At 42.0% G+C, this 16,285-nt stretch overlaps 1 protein-coding gene and 1 long non-coding RNA gene across 6 annotated transcripts in view; one reads left to right on the forward strand and one right to left on the reverse strand.

Moving 5' to 3' along the window:
- GHITM (growth hormone inducible transmembrane protein) overlaps positions 1-10,958 on the reverse strand; it is a 28,267-nt gene extending 17,309 nt beyond the window's left edge. For 2 of the 5 annotated variants that reach the window (XM_072995069.2, XM_072995067.2), the window contains exon 1: positions 1,929-10,958. The gene's annotated coding sequence lies outside the window, so the exon portion shown is untranslated. Of the gene's footprint in view, positions 1-1,766 lie in introns of all 5 variants that reach the window. The other 3 variants (XM_072995070.2, XM_072995068.2, XM_078391021.1) reach the window with 3 other exon arrangements.
- Positions 2,070-16,285, forward strand: part of LOC140705877 (uncharacterized) — a 69,087-nt gene continuing 54,871 nt past the window's right edge. Inside the window, exons 1-2 of the long non-coding RNA XR_012085456.2 lie at positions 2,070-2,318; positions 10,508-10,539. This is a non-coding gene — a long non-coding RNA (uncharacterized LOC140705877). The remainder of the gene's footprint in view (positions 2,319-10,507; positions 10,540-16,285) is intronic.

The following is a 16,285-nucleotide window of genomic DNA, read 5'->3' on the forward strand; positions in this document are numbered from 1 at the left end:
CCACTGAAAATCTGAGTCAACTCCTTCATAAGCTCCACTGATTCAATGGGCCTACTCTAGTTGTGACTTACTACAGTACTGGATCTCTGTGAATATGACCAAGGCCGTATTTACTTTTCCAAAGTTTTAAAAACAGGAGAGAGCCAGCAACCATAGAGATGAGCCAAGAGACAAGTAATATTTCGTAAGACAAGGTTCCATTATGAGTCAGCAGTTTTTCAAAGCAACTACCCGCTGAGTCATAGTTTTATGCCATAGTGTGGGAGGAAAAAAAACCATGTGCACTAAAACCTACTATGTAACTTTTATATAAGAAATAAACTATTATAAGCTGATATTTTATTTATTTATTTATTTATTTATTCAATTTCTACCCCGCCCCTCTAGACAAGGTCTACTCGGGGCGGCTTACAAAAATTAAAACACATTAAAACAATATAGAAGAATAACTAACATAATGCAATTATTATAATTATTATAATTAATATTATCCAAGATGGCAACATTAAGAACCAGAAAAAAGGGGGAAGGAACTTAGGTGACTGGGGGGAAGGCCTGTCTGAATAACCATGTTTTTAGTTGGTTTTTGAACACACCCAGCGAGGGTGCCAGCCGAATTTCAGTGGGAAGTGTGTTCCACAGCCGAGGGGCAACTGCCGAGAAGGCCCGGTTTCTTGTTTTCTCCTTCCGGGCCTCCCTCGGCGTCAGTCCCCTCAGCCGCCCCTGCTGGCTATGTCGGGTGACTCGGGTAGATCTGGGTGGGAGGAGGCGATCTGCCAAATATTGAGGTTAGAATTAAAGTACCATGACTGTAATGATCACTGCAATGATTGTAATGACTAATATGAATATACTATTTTAAAATTCATTTCTGAATACACATAATCAAAAAGATGCATGCATTTCACTATAGCACCACACTTACACAAATGTTCATTCTTCTTAAATACTACATGACACTGATGGCATAAGCTACCTTTGTAATAAATGTACTACCTATTTTTGTAGTTGTTCAGTGCCAGTTCTGAAGTATGCCAACCCTTTAAGCAATCCTAAGCAATTAACAACTTAATATTCAATCTAAGTTTACTGTTTTCAGTTTTCAAAATCATTTCCAGTCTCTGCACTTCACTTGTGTTTTTAGGCTAAACAGTTAGAATTAAAACCGTAGGAGTGAGAGGACCTTAGGAGACCATCTAGTGTGGTCTTAAATTTAAAAGAACCTCTCTGTGATAAAGATCTATAACAGTGTTGGATGACCCAGGTGTTCTTGGACCGCAATTCCCAGAAGCCTTCACCGCCGGCTGGGCTGAATGGGGTTGCTGGGAGTTGCAGTCCAAGAACACCTGAGTGACCCAGGGCTGGGAACCACTGATCTTCTCTAGAAGATACTTTCCTCAACGCAAGAGGAGGACCTGCAGTGCAGGGTGCAGCCACGGGGAGATGGCTACCATAACACGGTCAGGGAACACACAAACCATATATTTGCTAAAAACGTTATTGCTGCCGCCGCTACCACGACACGATATGAAGGCTTTCAGGCTTCTCCAGCGAAAGGTAAACAACATCGCCCCAAACAAGTACGAGGTCGGTGTTTTGAAAGTAAAATAAAAAGCAACCTAATTGGGAGCTTTTACCTAGCAAGAATCGCCCCGACCCAAAATACCTTAAGCAGCCGCCCTTCAGGTTTCCCCCCCTTCCCAAAAGTTACGAGAGACCTGTGACACCCCCTCATTTTGTAAGGCAAGATGGGTCTACGCAATTACCCCTCAAAATGCAGTCTCTCTAATTGGAAGGAACGCAAGGCGGCCACGGCCATTAAGGTAGAAAGGAGCGCCCCATTTCCCCCCCCCAAGGGCCCCACAGACCCAGCCGCCACCCCCACCTCCGTCCCCGACAACTACAACGACAACGACGACCCTTCTCACCTCTCAACGTCCGACCCGGCGCCGCTTGCGTTGTAGACACAGACTGACGCAAAGCTCTTTGGGAGGACAATAATTTCTACACCGCCGCGTTCCTATTGGTTTGGCTAGTGCTCACGTGGTACTGCGGCTCCCTGAAGAGTGGGCGAGCCAGCGTTCCCGCGGCCATCTTTCTTAAGGGCACTGGAATTTCCCTTTTCGCTAAATGGCCGTCGCCAATTGCGAGCAGGTTGCCGAAGCTTCGAGAGGTCCCGGAGAGGAGACACGGGAGCATCCATCTTAGGTAAAGGCAATTGGAAGCTATGGTCGGCCATATTTGATGAGGTCAGCGGAGCGTCGTTTCACTTGGAGAGGGGTGTGCCCGATAAGTCGTTGTCCTTACAGACCGAACCTGTGAGTTTTCACTTCGCACTAAATCCCGTTTTGTACTTGTCGCTGGGCAAATTTGTGCAAATTGAACCTAGCAAGAGATCGCCGAAGAGAAAGAAAAGGGAAAACAGCTAACAATAGCTCAATGGTTTAGGTCACCGGTTCTTAATATTTTCTTAAGTCTGTACCCTCTTTAAACATCTTTCATCGTGGCAGACTACCAAGACTTACGTAACTCAAGATTTAAAACCCTAGAATGCATCAAATATTTATTTAATATTTCTCATGAAAGGTCTTCATATTTAGAGAGAAATGAGTTAATCTGTTAATGCACACACCTATTGTAATATTTTATTGGAATGATTCCATATAAATTTATAACAGACTTTAATTCTTGCTGGAGAAACAAATTACAAGCACATAAAATCATTACTATACACCTATACAAAACATGTGAAAGTGAAAGCTAGAAAACGACATGAATATACAGTAATTTGTTCCAGATTGTACCTCATTAAACATAAACTGGATGGGGGAAAATGGGAACATTATATTAAAATAATAATAATAATTATTATTTATTTAATTTATATCCTGCCTATCTAGTCGCGGTGGACTACTCTAGGCGGCCAACAACAGAAATAAAATTCAATAACATAAAACAGCATAATTACAACAACAATTAAAAGTAGGGAAACAATAAAGGAAAGAAGAAAATCAAATAATTATAATTAATGAGAAGGCTGGTGCTGTATTTCACTTACAAGCCCTGTTATATCAGGCTTAATAGCTAAAACTTGTATTTTGATTTCTGACTACATTTTTTGAATGGTTTCTGTACTTATTTTTAAGATAAACAAGAGCAGAGAACAATTTTTCTCTCAAGCATGTAATTACAAAAGGCATCAATACTTTCATATCCCTCTACGATAGTTCCAGAAATATCTGCTTGTAGGTGAACCCAGAAATTTGGAAGGGACTTTTCCTTGAACAGCTCCCTACCTGGTAAGTGACTTTTTCATAGTTTTTTGGCCCATAGGAATGCATTAATTAAAATTCAATGTATTCCTATGAGAAAACGTACATCGCAAGACGAAAATATCTTTGTCCTGCGGGGCACCAAAAACTCTCAAGATGCTTTCATCTTGCAAGTTTTTCATTCCCCGAGGCATTTGTCTTGCAAGGTACCACTGTAATAGAAAGGGAAAAACCAGAGATCTGTTCAAGAAAATTTGAGATATTTTATTTATTTATTTATTTATTTATTTGATTTATATCCCACCCATCTGGTCTGGTCGACCACTCTGGGCGGCTTCCAACAGAAATGTATACCATACAACATAAGAATATTACAAACAGTCTAAACACATACACTAATAAATCAAATACAGAAGGGAAAAAAGAGTTAAATATTGACAGGAGGGAAGGCCTGAACGTATAACCATGTTTTTAATTGACTCTTGAAAATGCCCAGAGTAGGGGCCACATGAATCACCGGAGGAAGGTTATTCCAGAGGCGAGGAGCCACCGCCGAGAAGGCCCGATTTTGTGTCCTTTCCTTCTGGGCCTCCCTCGGTGTTAGGCTCCTCAGCCTCACCTCCTGGCTCGTGCAGGTCATCCGAGTAGATCTAGGTGGGAGCAGGTGTTCCGCCAGGTATCGAGGTCCTAAACCGTTTAGGGTCTTATATGTAAGCATTAACACTTTGAAGTCAACGCGGAAACGAATGGGCATCCAGTGCAGCATGGCCAGAGTAGTAGAGATATGTTCGAATTTTCTCACTCCAGTAAGGAGTCTGGCCGCTGCATTCTGCACCACCTGAAGTTTCTGCGTCAGCTTCAAAGGAAGCCCCACGTAGAGCGGAACACTTTGTGCAAAGATGGACATAATAAAGGACAAAAAGGGTAGGGAACTAACAGAAGCAGAAGACATCAAGAAGAGGTGGCAAGAATACATAGAGGAATTATACCAGAAAGATCTGGATGTCCCAGACAACCCAGATAGTGTGGCTGCTGACCTTGAGTCAGACATCCTGGAGAGTGAAGTCAACTGGGCCTTAGAAAGCATGGCCAACAACAAGGCCAGTGGAGGCGATGGCATTCCAGTGGAACTATTTAAAATCTTAAAACGATGACACTGTTAAGGTGCTACTCTCAATATGCCAGCAAGTTTGGAAAACACAGCAGTGGCCAGAGGATTGGAAAAGATCAGTCTACATCCCAATCCCAAAGAAGGGCAATACCAAAGAATGCTCCAACTACTGTACAATTGCACTCATTTCACATGCTAGCAAGGTTATGCTCAAAACCCTACAAGGTAGGCTTCAGCAGTATGTGGACCAAAAAATCCCAAAAGTACAAGAGGAACTAGAGACCAAATTGTTAACATGCGCTGGATTATAGAGAAAGCCAGATAGTTCCAGAAAAACATTTACTTCTGCTTCATTGACTACGCAAAAGCCTTTGACTGTGTGGACCACAACAAACAATTACTGATGAGGATGAAATAAAGCGCAAAAGTGGTGTTTCAGTGAGTTTATTTGAAAAGAAGAATCATCTTGCATTGAGTAGGGGCTTGGACTCGATGGCCCTGATAGACCCCTTCCAGTGCCATAATTCTGTGATTTTATGACTGCAGAAGAATTGCATAGCTTCAGTGGTGAAAATGAAGTAATAACAATTGTTAAATATTTTCTTTACCTTGGTTAAGTCATCAATCCAAATGGAGATTGCAGCCAAGAAATCAGAAAAAGACTGAGACTTCGAAGGGCAGCTATGAAGGAACTAGATAAGATCTTAGTGTAAGGATGTGTGGCGATCTACCTTGTTGCCTCTGTTTATTTTGGCCCTCACAAGAGATCATGTCCTTTGCTTTCACGCTGCCACCAGGTATTTTCCTAATACCAATTATGTTATACTTGTGTGCTGCCAACACTAAGGGTTATTGAACTTAGGACAGAGGTTGATTTAACAAAGATTCTTTTATTGACAAATAAATCATAAAGGGAAATCAAGTAGGAACTGTATCAGGTCTTAACATGGATTTGATTATGTATGCAATCACTTTTATTTCAAACTACTATGTACTTTTAATCAATATCTCTCTTATGGTACTTGTAACTTCATTCCTGCTTGTTCAATATTGTTTATCCCAATCCCTCGCCTTACACTCGCAGCTCAAATCCCTAACTCTCTTCTTCTTACTGCTAAAACCCTAACTTTTATTCCACATCTCGAACTGTCTAACTGTCTGTCTAACTCCCTAACTGTCTCTCTAGCTCCGCCCCTCCTGCCTGTCCTTGGCTCCTCCCCTTGAGCTTCTGTGATGGACAGGCAGGAATGACATCACCTTTTGGCATTTCGCTACAGGATGTATCACTGGAGAGTAAGGCAAAGATTATTGATATTATGGTATTCTTAATTCTTACATATGGAAGTGAAAGCTAAAGAAATCTGGCAGGAAATAAGTGCCAAAAAAAAAAAAAAGTCTCAACACTCTAGAGTTCCCAACCTTTTTTTGAGTTGTGTGCCCCTTTTACAATTGCCAAGTAACATGCGACCCCTCCCATGTTTGCATAAAAAGGCATTTTAATGGGGGAAATGCATTCGTTCTCAGAAAATAGTGACTTTTTTCTTCTCCAAAGGGCCTGTTTCTTATACATACACATGCACACTAACTTTAATATCACACTCAAGGTCAAAGAAGAAATTGTTTAAAAAGAGCTACAACTCATAGAAGGTGACCCATGAGCCCCCAAAACACTTCATGATCTCCTTGGTCACAGCACCCACTGCTCTAGTAGGAACAATGACTATACAGAGGCTATCATACTTCAGTCACATTATGAGAAGATAATTCACTGGAAAAGCAATAATGCCAGGAAAAGAGAAAGATCTAATAGATTGAGTCAATAAACAAAGCCATATTCTTGAGTTTTCAAGACCTGAGCAGGGCTGTTAATGATATCAATTTTTGATTTACTCTTGCACTGCCACAAAAAATCAAAAGATTCTTATATATCATTACAGTAGTAATTTGCCAACTTATTATATTCATAATTCATGAGATACAGGACAGGGCCTTCTCTGTTGCTGCTCCCAGAATCTGGAACTCCCTCCCATTGGAAACTAAGCTTTGTACTGTTCTTCTACAAGCAGACAAAGAGCCTTCTCTTTAAACAGGCTTTCCCTGAGTGACTGGCTGCCAAGTGGGGTACAATCTTTTAGTTGAAATAAGTCACCTTGAGTCCTTTTTAAGGAGAAAGGTGGGTTAAAAATACTTTAAATCAATAAATAGTTCACCCTTTATGTTTAAGAATCTCTACAAATTATGAATGTATTGTGACTTGAACTAAGGTTCTAATTTATTTGGCCCTCATGTCACCACTGCTTTGAGATTTGAAGGAAAATCAGGAGAAGGCTGTGTAGTCCCCAAAACAATACAAATGCGGGAACAGCTGAGGCCACTAAAGAAGTAAAAACCAACAAACAATCCAAAACCAACCAACCACACAGCTAGCTTTCAATGACAATTCATCTTCTTCAGGCTGGACACTGAGTTCTGGGTGGTTTCAAAATTATATGCTTTTTATTAAAATCCCAAAGTCTCATGGCCGTTGTGGCTAGGTTAAGCTTGAGATTTGATGACTACCATCCATGCTGACACTATTTACTGATTATTATGAACATTTCTGGCTTAATTCTCTAGATGTTGCATTTGGAAACAGCATTCTGTGCCACAGAAATCGTTCCTCCAAATTTCAAAAGTATAAAGGCCCTTCATATTTACTTGATAGGAGTGTTCCTTACAGTACTATTGGTTACAGAACTAGTATATTTAGAGTACTAGTAAGTAGTCATGAGCTGTGTCAGTTGTGGTGCTCTCTGTTTTGCAGAGCAGAGCAGAAATATACTCTAACTTCTGTCAAGACCACTGGGAGGTTGCACCATGCATCTCTCAGGAAGAACATCATTGCAAAGAGAGAACCAATCTGACATCATCTCTTGATCAAGGAAAGAGCAGTTGCAGGAAATTTGCTTCCTTCGTGTCTCTTACCTGAAAAAGAACACATCTGATAACTCTAGAATTGATGAACCATAGGGAAGCATAATTTAGAACATTAAACGATTGGTATGTTGTCTTAGTTTGAGATTTTCATTATTATTAGGAGTGGTTAGTAAGGAGTCCCAAGAATTACTGGATTTAAAGGAAGGACATATATCTCCAAAATAAATCAGTGCTTGCCATGTGTGTGTGTGTGTGTGTGTGTGTGTGTTGTGTGTGTTGTGTGTGTGTGTGTGTGTAAAACAATTAGGTATGGAAAATTCTGCTTTTTACATGTCTTTTCATTAGGAATCAGGCTATGATACGGTGATTCATGACATCCCCTTCTTCTACAGATTTTGTAATGAATACATTTCTGGTCATAGTTATGAATATTGTGTCTTTCATCAAAAGCCAGATAATGAGAAGGATAAAAAATGAAGGTGGTTAGATAGAGAATAAGTGAAGATTGGAGCTATTTCCAAGTGACACTTTCATTGCACAATTGCCTTACCTCATTCACAGAATTTTATTTTGTGTCCTCCAGACATTTTCTTCTCCTATTTGCAACTCTCCCTGCTTTTCCCATTTCTTCTTTCTTACCACTGAAAATATATCAAGGCAAGAAGGAAATAATAGCTCCACATAATGTATTTCGATTTGATAGCATTTGGAGATCTCTGTCTGCCAAAAGGCTCAATTCTTCATGAGAAAGGCTAGCTCAAATGGATTTGAAATAAAATTGAGAGATTTTCAAGGGGATGGAGCCCACAGGTAGGGCAGCCCAGAGGACCTACGGGTCCTGGGTTCGGAGAGAACTTCTGGTTCCCACTGTCAAGACCCTTCAATTTCTATTCAGAGTTTGGGATACACATGAATGTAAGAAAGTTTGCATCTGCAGGCTTCATGTAGTTCCTTCACAGCCTGGAAACAAGAAGACTTCTCCATGGAAAGATCACCATACAGTGGACCCTCGACTTACCGATGGCTCGACTTACAGACTTTTCGAGTTACAGACTTATCTGGCCGCAAAATTTAGGTTCGGCTTGCAGCCAGAGAATTAACCTACAGACCAGAAAAAACCAAAATAGAACAAAAATGGCTGGTTACGGATTAATCGGTTTTCAATGCATTGTACGTCAATGGAGCCTCGACCTACAGACTTTTTGACCTGCAGCCACCGCTCCAGTACGGGTTTAATTCCGTAAGTAGAGGGTCCAGTGTACCAGCTGACTAGTTTTCAGAAGATTTCCACTGTTCCCAAAGCCTATTCCCGGAACAATGGGATCCTAAGGGAGTCTAGGAACCTCTGGGGACAGGGGCGGGAAATGCTTCATTACTACAATATGGCTGCGACTGATCCTGTCATCCGACTGCTTCAGGACCTGGTGCAGCTGCTGGGACTGGCAGCAGTGGTCTTCAGACATTTGAGACTTCCTCTCATTCTGTGGCCCCTGAAGGATTCCATAGGACCAAAGGAAGCTTAGGAGACTTTGGGTGGGGGTGGTGATGGATAAGAAATGTTGTTATTTGGTCGTTAAGTCGTGTCCAACTCTTCGTGACCCCATGAACCAGAGCAAGCCAGGCCCTCCTGTCTTCCAGCTTAAAATATTCTAACTTTAAAATGTAACAATGCTTGCTTTACACATTTCTGAGAATTGGTGTCTACTCTAGGAAAAAATCTGGTAGGTGTTCTCTGGCACATTATATGGCCCAGGCTACTGTTTGGCACCAGGCAAGCATAAGGGAACATCCGCTCCATAATGCAGCAAGTGTTACTCTGCTACAAGCAGGGATCGCCATTTTGAAGAGCAAGCTTTTGCTTGCATAGGAATGGCCCTAGATGCTTCCTTACACAGGTGCCAGAAAGCAGAAGCACACATACTATGTCAATTACTTGAGTAGTCTGGCTTGACCGGGATTCTGACCGATGAAGTTGTCCTTAGTACAGTATGTATGTTTTACTTCATAGAGCACACTGTTGATAAAACTGATCATGAAGGCAAACCATTTACACTCAGGAAAATGAGGCCAAGAATTATTTCCCCTTTTTCCTCTCCCTCAGTGACAAAGGGTGCCCAGATCTCTCTGAAGGTGAGCACCACATTCTGGAGGTTGGAAATGTGATTCAGGGCACTCCAAAAAGAGATGGCAGAAATTTGGGGTGGGGGCTACCAATCAGAGCAGCCAATACTAATCTGATCGGCTGCGGCTATGTGAGTGGCTGCGTTAAAATTTTTCTGCCATGAGAGGAAGGGAAAGGAGCAATTTTGAAAGGCTTGAGCTCTTTAAGTAGAAAACTCCTATCCTTTCCCATTTGTGAGATGCAGTGATGGCAATAGATACTGCTATTGTCTCCTCAAATCCCTACATCACATTATTTATTATCTAGCCTAAAATAGGAACAGAATTTCTTATTCAGTGGGCTCTGATAATATACGTAGCAGCAACAGATAAATCCCCATGTCTTGTGCAATATGCCAGCGAAGGCATCTGGAATGCTAAAAAGACAGCAGAGCTGCAGAATTCGCTTCCCCCTCCCTCACTTCACGCTTCAGATCTAATTTTAAAAACTTCTGCAAGCCAGCTTACTCTGAGGAGGAACTGTGCTACATGCAGACTCATTTATTTTCTGCTGATGAACACAGGCCATGTGAACAATTGATAAAGCTGTCGCTCTTTTTTTTTCTAAAGGAGAAACCAACTAGCACAGCAGAGTTATGAGCTTAAACTTCAAAATTCATTATCAGCCGATTTGTTAATGCAATTACGGATTTGTTTGCAACTCTTGTGGCTGCCAGTCGGCTGCAGCATTTAACTACATTTAAAGATATTTTACTGTCTTGTTTAGGGGGATGGGCAAGGCTGAGAGAGCAGAGGAAGGAGAGAGAGCTATCTCTGCTCACTTAGAATTAAGAAGTGGGGGAGACGTAAGGGTGTGACCACACAGACATTTCTCCTAGGCTGAGGCAAATTTCTCTGTGCTGCATCCTGGCATTTAAATCTCTACTACAATTCACACATAAATGTTTAATTATTCTGGAAGATGTGTTCCAAGTGTCCACATATCCCACATTCTCCCTTCTCCTTTACCTTGTTTTTGCAATTATCACCACCGGCTTACCCATCCCTTTCCCCTGCATTTAAATCTGTTCTTTTTTTTTATGTTTAGCACGTGAAATAGCAATGGACTGTCAAGACATGGTAAGCCTTTGAATTAGTGTTGTATCACTTTAGCACTGCCGCTATAAAACTAAACAAGGAGGATTTTTTTTTAAAAAAAATACATTTTACAAAGTGCATTGTGTTTGTTATCTTTACCAACGTGAGCGAAAGGCAGACAAAAGGTATAGGGTTCACTCCCATACCATATTCTACTTTGTGCATCATGAGGAATGTCATTTGGATATGCACAACAGACCTAAAAGACTGATACAGTCACTCAAACAGGCCAAAAGCAAGACAAAATAATGTGACTGGAGGGAGGGGGAAACTTCAGCAATTATAATGAAAAAATAAATAAAATAAAAACGTGTTGCCGTTTGTTTTGTTATTTATTTCCCTGAGACTATTTCCCTCAGATGTTGTCTAGATTTTGGTTTTGTTGCTGCCATACTACTGTGTTTCCCCAAAAATAAGACAGGTTCTTATATTAATTTTTGCTCCAAACACGCATTAGGGCTTATTTTCAGGGGGTGTTTTATTTTACAGTCAAGTCATCTTCTTCTGGTTGCTGCACAATGTGGCACAATGGTGGAGGGCGGGGTTTCACTTAACTAGGGCTTATTTTTGAGGTAGGTCTTATTTTCATGGAAACAGGGTATTCTTCTACAGAGAATTCTAAAAGGATGGGGTGATGAATGGTCTAAAAGTACCAGAACTTGTTTGTTTGTTTGTTTAGTCGTTTAGTCGTGTCCGACTCTTCGTGACCCCATGGACCAGAGCACGCCAGGCCCTCCTGTCTTCTACTGCCTCCCGGAGTTGTGTCAGGTTCATGTTGGTTGCTTCGCAGACACTGTCCAGCCATCTCATCCTCGGTCGTCCCCTTCTCCTCTTGCCATCACACTTTCCCAACATCAGGGTCTTTTCCAGGGAGTCTTTTCTTCTCATTAGATGGCCAAAGTACTGGAGCCTCAGCTTCAGGATCTGTCCCTCCAGTGAGCACTCAGGGTTGATTTCCTTTAGAACTGATAGGTTTGTTCTCCTTGCAGTCCAGGGGATTCTCAAGAGCCTCCTCCAGCACCACAATTCAAAGGCATCAATTCTTCGGCGGTCTGCTTTCTTTATGGTCCAGCTCTCACTTCCATACATCACGACAGGAAAAACCATAGCTTTGACTATTCGGACTTTTGTTGGCAAGGTGATGTCTCTGCTTTTCAAGATGCTGTCCAGATTTGTCATCGCTTTCCTCCCAAGAAGAAGGCGCCTTTTAATTTCAGGGCTGCTGTCTCCATCTGCAGTGATCATGGAGCCCAGGAAGATAAAATTTGACACTGCCTCCATATCTTCCCCTTCTATTTCCCAGGAGGTGATGGGACCAGTGGCCATGATCTTAGTTTTTTTGATGTTGAGTTTCAGACCGTTTTTTGCACTCTCCTCTTTCACTCTCATTACAAGGTTCTTTAATTCCTCCTCACTTTCTGCCATCAGAGTGGTATCATCTGCATATCGGAGGTTGTTGATATTTCTTCCGGCAATCTTAATTCCGGCTTGGGTTTCTTCCAGTCCAGCCTTCCGCATGATGTATTCTGCATATAAGTTAAATAAGCTGGGGGACAATATACAGCCTTGCCGTACTCCTTTCCCAATTTTGAACCACTCAGTTGTTCCATGACCAGTTCTAACTGTTGCTTCCTGTCCCACATATAGGTTTCTCAGGAGACAGATAAAGTGGTCAGGCACTCCCATTTCTTTAAGAACTTGCCATAGTTTGCTGTGGTCCACACAGTCAAAGGCTTTCGCATAGTCAATGAAGCAGAAGTAGATATTTTTCTGGAACTCTCTGGCTTTCTCCATAATCCAGCGCAAGTTAGCAATTTGGTCTCGAGTTCCTCTGCCTCTTCGGAAGCCAGCTTGTACTTCTGGGAGTTCTCGGTCCACATACTGCTGAAGCCTACCTTGGAGGATTTTGAGCATAACCTTGCTAGCGTGCGAAATGAGTGCAATTGTACGGTAGTTGGAGCATTCTTTGGCACTGCCTTTCTTTGGGATTGGGATGTAGACTGATCTTTTCCAATCCTCTGGCCACTGTTGAGTTTTCCAAACTTGCTGGCATATTGAATGTAGCACCTTAACAGCATCATCTTTCAAGATTTTAAATAGTTCAACTGGAATGCCATCACCTCCACTGGCCTTGTTGTTAGCCAGGCTTTCTAAGGCCCACTTGACTTCACTCTCCAGGATGTCTGGCTCAAGGTCAGCAACTACATTGTCTGGGTTGTCCGGGATATCCACATCTTTCTGATATAATTCCTCCGTGTATTCTTGCCACCTCTTCTTGACGTCTTCTGCTTCTGTTAGGTCCCTCCCATTTTTGTCTTTTATCATGTTCATCTTTGCGCAAAATGTTCCTCTAATATGTCCAATTTTCCTGAACAGATCTCTGGTCTTTCCTTTTCTGTTATCTTCCTCTATTTCTTTGCATTGTTCATTTAAGAAGGCCCTCTTGTCTCTCCTTGCTATTCTTTGGAAGTCTGAATTCAAGTTTCTGTAACTTTCCCTATCTCCCTTGCATTTTGCTTCCCTTCTCCTCTCTGCTATTTCTAAGGCCTCGTTGGACAGCCACTTTGCTTTCTTGCATTTCCTTTTCTTTGGGATGGTTTTCGTTGCTGCCTCCTGGACAATGTTACGAGCCTCTATCCAAAGTTCTTCAGGCACTCTGTCCACCAAATCTAGTTCCTTAAATCTGTTCTTTACTTCCACTGTGTATTCATAAGGGATTTGGTTTAGATTATACCTGAGTGGCCCAGTGGTTTTTCCTAATCTCTTCAGTCTAAGCTTGAATTTTGCTATGAGAAGCTGATGGTCAGAACCGCAGTCAGCTCCAGGTCTTGTTTTTGCTGACTGTATAGAGCTTCTCCATCTTTGGCTGCAGAGAATATAATCAATCTGATTTCGATATTGCCCATCTGGTGATTTCCATGTATAGAGTCGCCTCTTGTGTTGTTGGAAAAGAGTGTTTGTGATGACCAGCTTATTCTCTTGACAAAACTCTATTAGCCTTTGTCCTGCTTCGTTCTGAACTCCAAGGCCAAACTTCCCTGTTGTTCCTTTTATCTCTTGGCTCCCTACTTTAGCATTCCAGTCCCCTAGAATGAGAAGAACATCTTTCTTTGGTGTCAGTTCTAGAAGGTGTTGTAAATCTTCATAGAACTGTTCAATTTCAGTCTCCTCAGCAATGCTGGTTGGTGCATAAACTTGGATTATTGTGATGTTGAATGGTCTGCCTTGGATTCGTATTGACATCATTCTATCATTTTTGAGATTGTATCCCATTACAGCTTTTCCCACTCTTTTGTTGACTATGACGGCTACTCCATTCCTTCTACGGGATTCTTGTCCACAATAGTAGATATGATAATCATCTGAGCTGAATTCGCCCATTCCTGTCCATTTTAGTTCACTGATGCCCAGGATGTCGATGTTTATTCTTGCCATCTCCTGTTTGACCACCTCCAGCTTCCCAATGTTCATAGATCTTACATTCCAGGTTCCTATGCAGTATTTTTCTTTGCAGCATTGGATTTTCCTTTCACTTCCAGGCACGTCCACAGCTGAGCGTCCTTTCGGCTTTGGCCCAACCACTTCATTAGCTCTGGAGCTACTTGTACTTGTCCTCCGCTCTTCCTCAGTAGCATGTTGGACGCCTTCCGACCTGAGGGGCCCATCTTCCAGCGTCATATCTTTTAGCCTTTTGTTTCTGATCATGGGGCGTTCTTGGCAAAGATACTGGAGTGGCTTGCCATTTCCTACTCCAGGTGGATTGCGTTTAGTCGGAACTCTCCACTATGTCCTGTCCGTCTTGGGTGTCCCTGCACGGCATAGCCCATAGTTTCTCTGAGTTACTCAAGCCCCTTCGCCACGACAAGGCAGCAATCCATGAAGAAGGAGAACTTGTAGCAGTGGTGAAACAAAGGATTCAGTTCCACTGACAATAAAAACTGCTTCTCTGCTGGATTCTCCTAACCCCCCCCCCTCCCGTTTAAGTTTTAGTGTGTACATGCATGCATGGAACACTGTGCCAGAGAAGCAGGGTTGTCTGCTCCACTGCCAGATGTCTGTTTATTTTGGGGTGGATGTGGAATTGATTCATTGGAAGAGATTCTGCATATGTAAATGCCCTATCCGCTTTTTTGGGGGGGGAAAAATCTGCTACCAGATAGCAGGAATTTTTTTAAAAATAAAAGCACCTGGCTTTCCGAAAAAGCTGGGACAATGTGACTTTAGTCCAAATCCAAAGCGAAAACAAAAACAAAAACCCTGATCCGTCTGCTGGTTTATTCTGGTAGTGGGACCATGCCCTTAAATTGGTTGGACGAGAGGATTCCGACAGGCTACCAACAGCCAGGAAGAAAGTTTCTAAAAGAATGAAATACATGTCAATAAATAATTGTATATGATAAAGTGCTGTGTATTTGCGAATCACTCTGTCATCAGCACTTGAGCTGCTTTGCTAGCATGGAGAGGTACTGACAGAGGAGGGAAAGATAATAGGCTTATGTTTGATGAATTTGCAGACTTTCATCTGAGAGAACAGTTGCTGCAATGCCTATCTCCTGGTTTGTGAACAGTGATGCAAAATGTTAATGTGTTTTAGAGCACTGATTTTCATACAGGGGTGCATGAAGAAATTCCAAGCGGGTAAGATTTAGAAAACAAATAATTATTTTTATCTACTTAAACTTTTTTTTTAATTCCAATTTCATGGTATGAGATTTGATTTCCAACATATAGGGATAGAACTTCAATTGATAGGAAAGCCAGGCAGGAATTTGGGCTGCTGTTCTCTTTGGAGAATAGCTCAAGGACATGAGACACTGAAGACATTTGCCTGATATAGGCCAAACTGTGGAGAAGAAAACCCCAATGAAAGGTGTTGGTGCTCCTGTATTTGTCCTACTGGAGTCCCCTCCTCAATCAGCATCCTCTTCATGATACAGGAAGCTGACAGGTCCAGCTGCCTCAGCTCCAACCTCTTGGCATCACAAGTCCCAGAAAGAGGCAGTGGTGACTTCAGGAGGAGCTGGAGACTGCCAGCAGATACTACCAGCCACCTTTACCAACCACCCCTGAAAGGAACCAGACAGAATGGTGGAGTATCTTGGTGCCTGTGGAAAAGGCTCCACAAATCTCTCTGCCCCCCCTTCGTTTCTGCTGGTCAGGTGAACCATAGTTCTAATGTGAGTGATGATATAGCATCCTCCATCCCATCCAAGTGAGGAGGCTAAGTTAGGGGACATAGGACAGACTGCATTTTACACAGAGCTCTGTCCAGAGGAAAATAGTTGAAGTACTTCTGGCATTCCAGCAACTGAAGTCTGAGGCAGTTCCTCCTTTTCAATATGGCAGACAGCTTTACTCAGATGTGTTCAATGAGACAATTTACTGCAACTTCCTGAAACACTGAGCATCAGCTGACACCAAAGAACCATAACTGCTTAGTTGAAAAGACACAGATTTGTTCTGTCCTTGGTAGAGGTGGTGTATGCCTAACAGCATCTCCTTGCAGTCTTTGCCTCAAACAGAAAGCATTCCCTTCTCTTTCTCCCACTGAGCTTGCTAGGTTCTATAGTGACGTAAAGGCTTTTCCTCTCTTATCTATAGTTAAAATACTGAGTGAATAGACTATCGACCCATTCATTATAGTACTGTCTTTTTCAACACAGGCAACTCTTTTTTTTACTTTAAAAATCTGAGATTCTTTTAAGCAGGAAAATGGACTCTGCCTCAA

The sequence above is a fragment of the Pogona vitticeps genome, chromosome 3 (genome assembly GCF_051106095.1).
Source record: "Pogona vitticeps strain Pit_001003342236 chromosome 3, PviZW2.1, whole genome shotgun sequence".
Classification (NCBI taxonomy): Eukaryota; Metazoa; Chordata; class Lepidosauria; order Squamata; family Agamidae; genus Pogona; species Pogona vitticeps.